The 8,197-nt window shown below is 34.5% G+C and overlaps 1 pseudogene; it reads left to right on the forward strand.

Moving 5' to 3' along the window:
• Positions 1-6,727: 6,727 nt before the first annotated feature.
• Positions 6,728-6,824, forward strand: LOC138837913 (U6 spliceosomal RNA; annotated as a pseudogene).
• The last annotated feature ends 1,373 nt before the right edge of the window (positions 6,825-8,197 follow it).

Consider the following 8,197-nt stretch of genomic DNA (forward strand, 5'->3'; position numbering starts at 1 on the left):
CACTCTGCTAATTTCCAACTCCATATGTTGTAATTTTGATAAAATCAATTCCATTTGCTCAGACATTTTATTTACACTTTCAGTTTGTTCCTTTTCAGCCTTTTTTACCTCTTGTTTTTTCTCTGTTAATTGCAATGCATCCTTATCTATTGTGTCCTTAACCTCAGATTCCAATTGTAAACCTACAATAGAAGGGGTGGCCTCTTTCTTTAAGTCTGCTATTAATCTTTCCTTATTCAAAGCTTCAAAAAGGGTATGTAAAATAGCCCAAGTGGACCAAAATCTAATAGGAATCTTTTCCCCTTCTTGAACAGCTCTTTCTACATTATTCTTTACTCGTTTCCAATTATCAACATCTAATGTTCCTTCATCGGGGAACCAAGGACTCCATTCCCTAACTACATTAATACACATTTCTATGTCAGAAGAAGAAATATTTAGACCATAAGCACCAAGTAAATGTTTAAGCATATGTAAGTACGGAGTAGATTTAACTTTTCCCATCACCCTGTAATTAAAGGTACTTACCTGAATATCCCTTCCTGAATTCAACAATGAAGGGTCCCTGTTTGGGTGCCAGTTGTATCATCTAGTGCCTTGGGGTCCCTGGGTAAGGGTAACGAAATCACCAGGACACAGGGGATGCAGAGTGCATGAAACAATTGCCACTGCATGGTATGATTTATTGTTAGTGGGTATTTAAAGACAGGCAAGCATGATCGTGGCCAAGATTTGGTCAGAAGACATTGACACAAAAATTTCAACAGATACATTTTTACTTGACCTATGAGACAATGCCTTGGAATATTATTATTTTTTGGGGGTCCAATCGTGGGGCCTTAACTCTGGCCCTGGGCGCTTTCCCTCAGCTCTTCAGCTCAAGGCTAGAGCTCTACCACTTGAGCGACATCACCACGTCCAGCTTTTTTCTTTTTGCTTATGCGGTGCTGAGGAATCGAACTCAGGGCCTCATGCATACAAGGCAAGCGCTCTACCAGTGAGCCACCTTCCCAGCCCTGTCTTGGTATATTATTATCTAAACTATTTTAGAGCAAGCTCAAACCACTTGTCCAATCTCAGGAAAATGCTTGACCAGCTGTTCAACTATGCTTAAGCAAGCAGAAGAGCTACTTCCTCAGCTCCCAGGAGTCTGTGACATGTGTTTTGAGATAGGGAGAGAGAACATTTTCCCTCTCTAGCCCGGCATACCAAGAACTTTCCTATTACTAAAACACAGTCCTCAGATAATCCTGAGGCCGGAGCCTGCATCATTCTGCCCCTTCAACCTAGACCCTGAGTCTTCACAGGCTTTTAACTGTAATCTTACAATCTTAGCCTCCTGATTATCTATGATATTTAAAAAGTATAAATATAAATAATATTTCCAAGAATACCAGTGGAGGAAAAATGATGCAACCCAGTTTATAGTGGTGTTCTTTCCAGAACACGGAGGGCATCACATTAGCAGAGGTGCAGTGTATTTTCACAATGGAGATAAGCTATTCTTGATGTGAATTAAGGGAATTTTGAGGTGCACCCTACAAGTTGGAAACTGGTGGTCTAGGATGACTTTATGGCATAAATCTTGTGATTGATGGTCAAGAAATAATAGCTTAATCTGACAAACAACTGCTTACTCTTGAAGAATTAATTATAACATGCTTCATAGTTTTATCCTTTATCAGAATGTGGCTCTTTCTCTGTTCACTTCTCAGTCTGTAACACCCCATTGGAAAATGCACCTATTGCAGAATTACATAACATGCAAACAGGTATATTTTAAATCTCTCAGGAATGGAATGTTCAGAATTTGAAAATGAGTAGTTATTAGTCATAGGAATTTTGAAGAACACATACATTCTGTCCTCTTAACAACTTATTAACTTTTAAAAGTTATGGGTTTCCATAGAATTAAACTGTTTTCTGTTTTAGTATAAGAAAGTACTAAATTTATTCTATTTTCAAAATATTGGCAAGTATATTGTGAAAAAATTTTCTAGTTGGATATCATTCAAGTTGATGACCCTCTGATAAAGAAGAGGTAATTAATTCAAATTAGATGCTAAATAATACTGATTTTTAAAAAGTTACTACATAAAGAATAATATTTACTATACCAAAACAGTGAAATTTTATTTCATCAGCTTATTTTTTAAATTTAATTTTAATGTGAAAGTGATGTGCACTGGGGTTACAGCCATTGGAAGGTACTGAATACATAACTTTTCAAACTTGTTATACCCTCTCTCATTTTTCTCACAGTTTTTCCTTCATCACAATACCCCTCAGACGTTGTAATGTACATTTCCAACTTATTGTCTTGTGAGAATTGCTATTGCATTGGTTTGCTCTTTGTCCTTTGCCTCACCATTTGTTTTGTTCCTGTTCCCTTAACTAATTAAGGTAAATGTATACAAAATACACAGGGTACCAAAATCAAACACAGCAGAGGATAAACCTTAGGGGAAAATCTCAAAGAAAATAGAAATCACATAGTTCATCAAAATCAACAACTGCAAATAAGTATTTCTTTTTCCATATCTTGGAGTTCATTTTGCTCAGCATCAGCTTATATGGTCATATATATGCATACAAAGGCACTGGAAAATAGTAGTTTCATGGATACTATATCATGAAAACAACATGTTAACTCTTTTTGTTGGTAAGGGCGGGATTATAATTGGTGAATTCACGATTCTGATAAAGGAATTTCAAAAGAGCTTTAAAATTTATGACAGGTAAATTTTAATTGTTCAAACTTTTTAACAACTTAGCCTATTAAGAACATTTAAAATTGTCTGGGAAAATAGGCTTTCATGCAAAGAAATCCGTGTAGACTTAGTTGAGAGGGAGCAATGTGGGTGAATATGGCTCATTTTCACAGTAAACAAACAAGCCTCACAAACCTTGCTGTAAATCCTGTAGGTTCTCTTGAGAATTGTCCTTACCCAGGAAATATACTCTCACTGTGTGAAACAAGGGTGCAATGGAATTTAAATTCAAAGTTCTTTTAAAAAAAAGACATCAAAATTTGTGAATTGACATTTAATTACTAAACAGTAATTCTCTGAAAAAGAAGGGAAGATGTAATTCAAAATCACTTACTTTAATAAAAGTATGAGAAAAGAGTAGTGAAGGTAGTGAAGAAAGGTGAGAGAACCCATACAGGACTGTTTTCTCTCCAGTGGTGTAATGGGATCTTGACCTTGTTTCTTCCATTCTATCCTCACAAGCTATAAAGTGTAGCTCAGGACTGGAGTAACCAGTTCAGATAAAGAATACTCAAAGAGTGGGGGCTGGGAAAGTGTCTCAGTGGTAGAGCACTTGCCTTGCATGCCTGAGGCCCTGGGTTCGATTCCTTAGCATCACATAAGCAAAAAGAAAAAAGCCGGAAGTGGAGCTGTGGCTCAAGTGGTAGATCGCTAGCCTTGAGCTGAAGAGCTGAGGGACAGCGTCCAGGCCCAGAGTTCAGGCCCCACGACCGGACCCCCCCCAAAAAAGAGAATACTCACAGAAGAAAATATTTGCAGTCGATGTAGGTGATTTATAACCTTTGACAATCTATTCAAATCTGTTCAAGATTCTCCCCTATCCCAAACTGCCCCCTTTGGACAGCTTTGTTTGTTTTCCCATGACTGCCCTTCATTAACTGCTTAAAATTTTGTGAGCTCATATACATACTCTCTAAGCATTGCTGTTTGGTTGTGATTTTTGTGTGTTTTTGTTTGTAGTTGTGTTTTTAACTGAATTTCAAAAGGTTGTGCATTTGTGTTACAATTAAATATGTCCACCTAATTGTCCAATGCTCCTGGATCAGAGTCACTCCTTCTATCATTCTCAACCAACCCTTTCTCCAAGATTTATTGCAGATTTAGGACTTCCTTTATTACATGTGTACATTGAGTATTCTAGCTGTACTTGCCCCTTGTTCCATTTTTCATTCATTTTATGTCTTTACTATTATTCCTTTCTGGTTTCAACTTCCTGATAGTCGTTCTGTTAAACTGTCTGTTAATACATTCCAAGGAGTTTCAATCCCACATATACTTGAAATGATGTCAGCTTATATTTCCATAATTCATTCATCTGCAATAACAACTTGCAAGACTGGAGACGTGAAGCACCAAGACATGATTTTATTCTCATCGTTTTGGAAGATTAATCTTTAGTCAACAAGAAAGTGTAAACATCACTTAGAATTTATAGCTAACTACCAGTTTTTATAAATGGCTTTGTACAATGGTGTGTGATTATTTTATTTTACATGGGATGATATTTTCTACTACCTATAAATTTTGGAAAAAGAAGAAAACTAAAATTTACTACTGTAGATGAATATGATAGCAATAGAAGACAGATTTTATGTTTGTCACATCTCTGATCAGTACTCATATTCAAGACTTAAAGTCATATTTCTTACTATGTTAGACAGATAGGGAAAATATATGATAAGGCAACACATGATAAGGCAACTATTAGTGACTTTTTAAAATGTACCTTCTTATATGATGAAATTTACTTTATTAGCTAATATTTGGGTTTGAATTATGGGAGGCTGATGTATTTAACACATTTCTGGAAGGCACCTACTGAACAACGCAAATGGTGCGAGATACTATTTCTACACTTTATTGAATGGTTGAACTTATTTGGCATTAGTGCTGGGTAAACAAATCAACTCTATTGTAACTTGATTCCTACACTTGAAAAACTTAATGTCACTATCATCTACTTGTCAAGTGTTATTTTGGTGAATATGATTATAAAAAGTTTATTTGAAAAGGAATATACTTTCAAGAGATTAAATGTATGTTATCATTGGTTTGAGAATGACAACATTTTTAGACTACAGAACCAAGTTTTACTGAAGTACCAGTGTTTTGAAGTACTAAGGGTCTTCTCAATTAATGGTTTTCGAAATTATATTTGAACTCCAAGTCAAGATTTCCTAGCCTTGGTAGAACAATTATGGATCTAACATTCAGGAATTATTTTTCGGCCTACTTATGCTGGACTGAAATCTTCCATTCATCATTAGGAGAGGGGTATTAAAAATAATCTTGTGACATTTGTGATTTTGTTTACTCATATGGGCTGGTCATCTGTAAATTGAAAGTTTGAACTACAGTACTTTCTGTCATATTTTGTGATCTCATCTTTCATTTTGAGTTGCCTTACATTTCACAATTGCTTACTGCTAATTCCTGCAAGGAATTGGGGCACTGAAATATTATAGGAAATGAGAATATGAGATGGGTCTTCAATTACTTTCTCTTAAAATGTTGCATGGGCCAAGGTGAGAAGTCTTGCCCATGTTATCTGATGATGCAGGTAACTGGGACCTGATATCCTCATACCCATGGGTACTGCAGAAGAATAATAGCTTTTAGGCATCATATCAGCAAAAATTTGGGTATAATCAGTAAGAACGCTTCAGAAATATGGAAAAAAAACACTTTGGGACTAGCGAGTTAACACAAGAAACACATCAGCAGTGTAAAATCTCTTCTAGATTAGAGGAAAACAATACTGCTTTTTTTTTACTCTGTGAATTCAGAAGACCAAAAACACTTAGAAGGTAATACAAGTTTATACCGAAGACATTGCATTGATACTTTTTTATATTCTAATATATATTCTAAACCTAATTATTTATGTTCCAATCTATTTATGGGAATAATTTTAAATTTATTTGTCAAATTATCAATGAATTCTAGTAAGATTCACTGTGTGAAATTTAAGATCAGCACATATAAATATAAAATATATATGTATATATAATAGAAGAAATTGTTATGCAATGTTCCGTTGTGATTAGGGCATCAAATGCAACTGTGTTTTAAAGTATTATTCCATTATCTCTACCTCAGTTTTTGGTAGAGTTAGACATAAAACTTTACCATTTGTAAATTTACAGCCTGGAGGCAAGAGGAAACTCTTTGATTAAAACATTACCAATTTAAGGCCTAATATCGAGGAAAAACATATGGACTTTTTCAGGAGTTATGGAAATATTTGGTGATAGAAAGTCAGTAGTGCAAGTTCCTGCCTGGTTGGATGGTAGACAGGCCAGGATATTAAGTAAACATGAATATGAACATTTTTTTTACCTTCTTGGCTTTAGCTAGTTTTGAAATGATAGGAATAATAAACAATTATATTTTGATAAAATACCTTCTATTCTGAAGAATTAAGTCTGAAGTGTTCATATCTCTATGAACCCTTGTAACTAAGATTAGTTTTGTTCCAGTAAGACAATCTATGCTGTCAGGTAAGATATTCTGGTTGGTCTGTTCCTACATGGAAGAAGGGTAAAGGGACAGAAAGACATTTGTACCACTGAGACCTCATTTAGAAAATTTTAAGCTGCAGAAGTTTAGAAGTAGCTCTTAAGCAAGGCTTACTTTGAATCCATTAGCTCCACAAAGCTAACTCAGTTGATAAATAAGTACTTGAAAAGCCATTACCTTTGAACTTAGCGATAAAGGCTTCAAAATATGATCAAATTTAAAATGAAAACGTCAAAATAGTCATTGACAAAAAATTGCAAATATGAGCAATCGACCAAACAATATATAAGTTTTTTCCACTATACAAAGAAATTTAGAGAAATAAGATCAATAGCATTTTTAGTAACAATAAAGGTTCCTTGTTACAAATAGGCAACCAAGGATATATGCGTGTATAAAGATTACATCGTTAACTACTTAAATTTAGAGGATACTCCATGCTTCAGCAGCAGGTCTACACAAATTACAATACAGAGATTAACATGGCACTTGCACAAGGATGGCATGAAAATTTGTGAATTATTCCATATTTTTCATTCTTCAAATGCAATGAAAAACAGTTATTAAAAAGTTGATTAGAAAAATACAAGTGTAACAAAACCTGTAATTCATAGAATTAAAGGTTAGTTTGACATCAGTGTATTAAACTTTCACCTTCGAAAGGCCCTTACATAGCATAACCTTTAAAATACTTGAAATTAGATAACATTATCTTTTTATCCCAAAGAAATAAAATAATATAAAGGCTTAGGAAAAAGGAATCTTAAACTTTTCCTATGTGGAATGTAATCTGAAAGGACACATTTATTAATGAACCTATATATTATAAAACAATGTAGACTTCAAAATATTATATCTAGAAGACAATGAAATAGATTATGGACTTTATACAAACATAGATACTTTTTTCAGACAATCACCAGGAATATCTTTAATTTCTATACTATTCTTTTCAACAGATAAGATAAAATTAAAAAAATCACAAACTCTGCAGAAATCATTATAGATGCATACAAACAACTCTTGAATACATTTTGACATCAAAGTCAGGCAATTCACGTGGAAGAATAACATGGAATCCATAAATTTTTAAATTAAGATCTTGCTGTTATTTTGTATTATGAAAATAATTTGTAGGGACAGAAAGGATGGACTGGCACTTTTGAAATTTAAGAAACTTAACCAAACCATTACTACATAGGAGAACAATTTGTACAGCCATCCACAACTTCAAAGAGTTAGTGATACATACTTATGCTTTTGGCAATATCAAATGCAGTTTCTTCCAAGTTGTTCTTCAGTCCGGTTTGAAATCATGTTTAAACAGAAGGAGATACAGCGTATCTTTGCTATTTCTATCCCAAGAAACAATATTTAAGGAGGTCAAGAGGCCTTTAGTTTGGGGATTGGTATCTGCATCATGATGAAGTAAGAAAGAATCCATTCTGGTATTATTCCACATATACGCACTGTGCAGGGGTGCCAAGCCATTCAGAATTCTTGCATGAATATCTGCCTTGAGCTACCAACTCATGGACAATGTCAAAATGTCCACTCTAGGATTCCCGATGAAGAGGGGTATACTTACCTCATTTCTAGTATACATATGAGTGGCCTTTTTGGAAAGTAGTCTCGGCAGTATAGTAAGCCGATTAATTTCAGCATCTCAAAGAAGAAATTTGCATGGATTCTTCTCCATTATTTTCTTGCAATTGATACCTTCCTCACGTTTTGATCTTGTTCCTTGTCTTCATCAGAATTGCCTAACCAGAGACTTTGAGTACCAGTGGGAATGAGGTGTCCATGTATTTCCCCAATAGTTCACGTAGGTTGAAATGGTCAGAAAAATCCGGTGAATTTTCTGCATGTTTTTTCACCATGATTTATTTTCTCTTTTTCCATTTTTA

Source organism: Dipodomys merriami, unplaced genomic scaffold, assembly GCF_024711535.1.
Source record: "Dipodomys merriami isolate MVZ:Mamm:240054 unplaced genomic scaffold, mDipMer1.0.p SCAF_279, whole genome shotgun sequence".
Classification (NCBI taxonomy): domain Eukaryota; kingdom Metazoa; phylum Chordata; class Mammalia; order Rodentia; family Heteromyidae; genus Dipodomys; species Dipodomys merriami.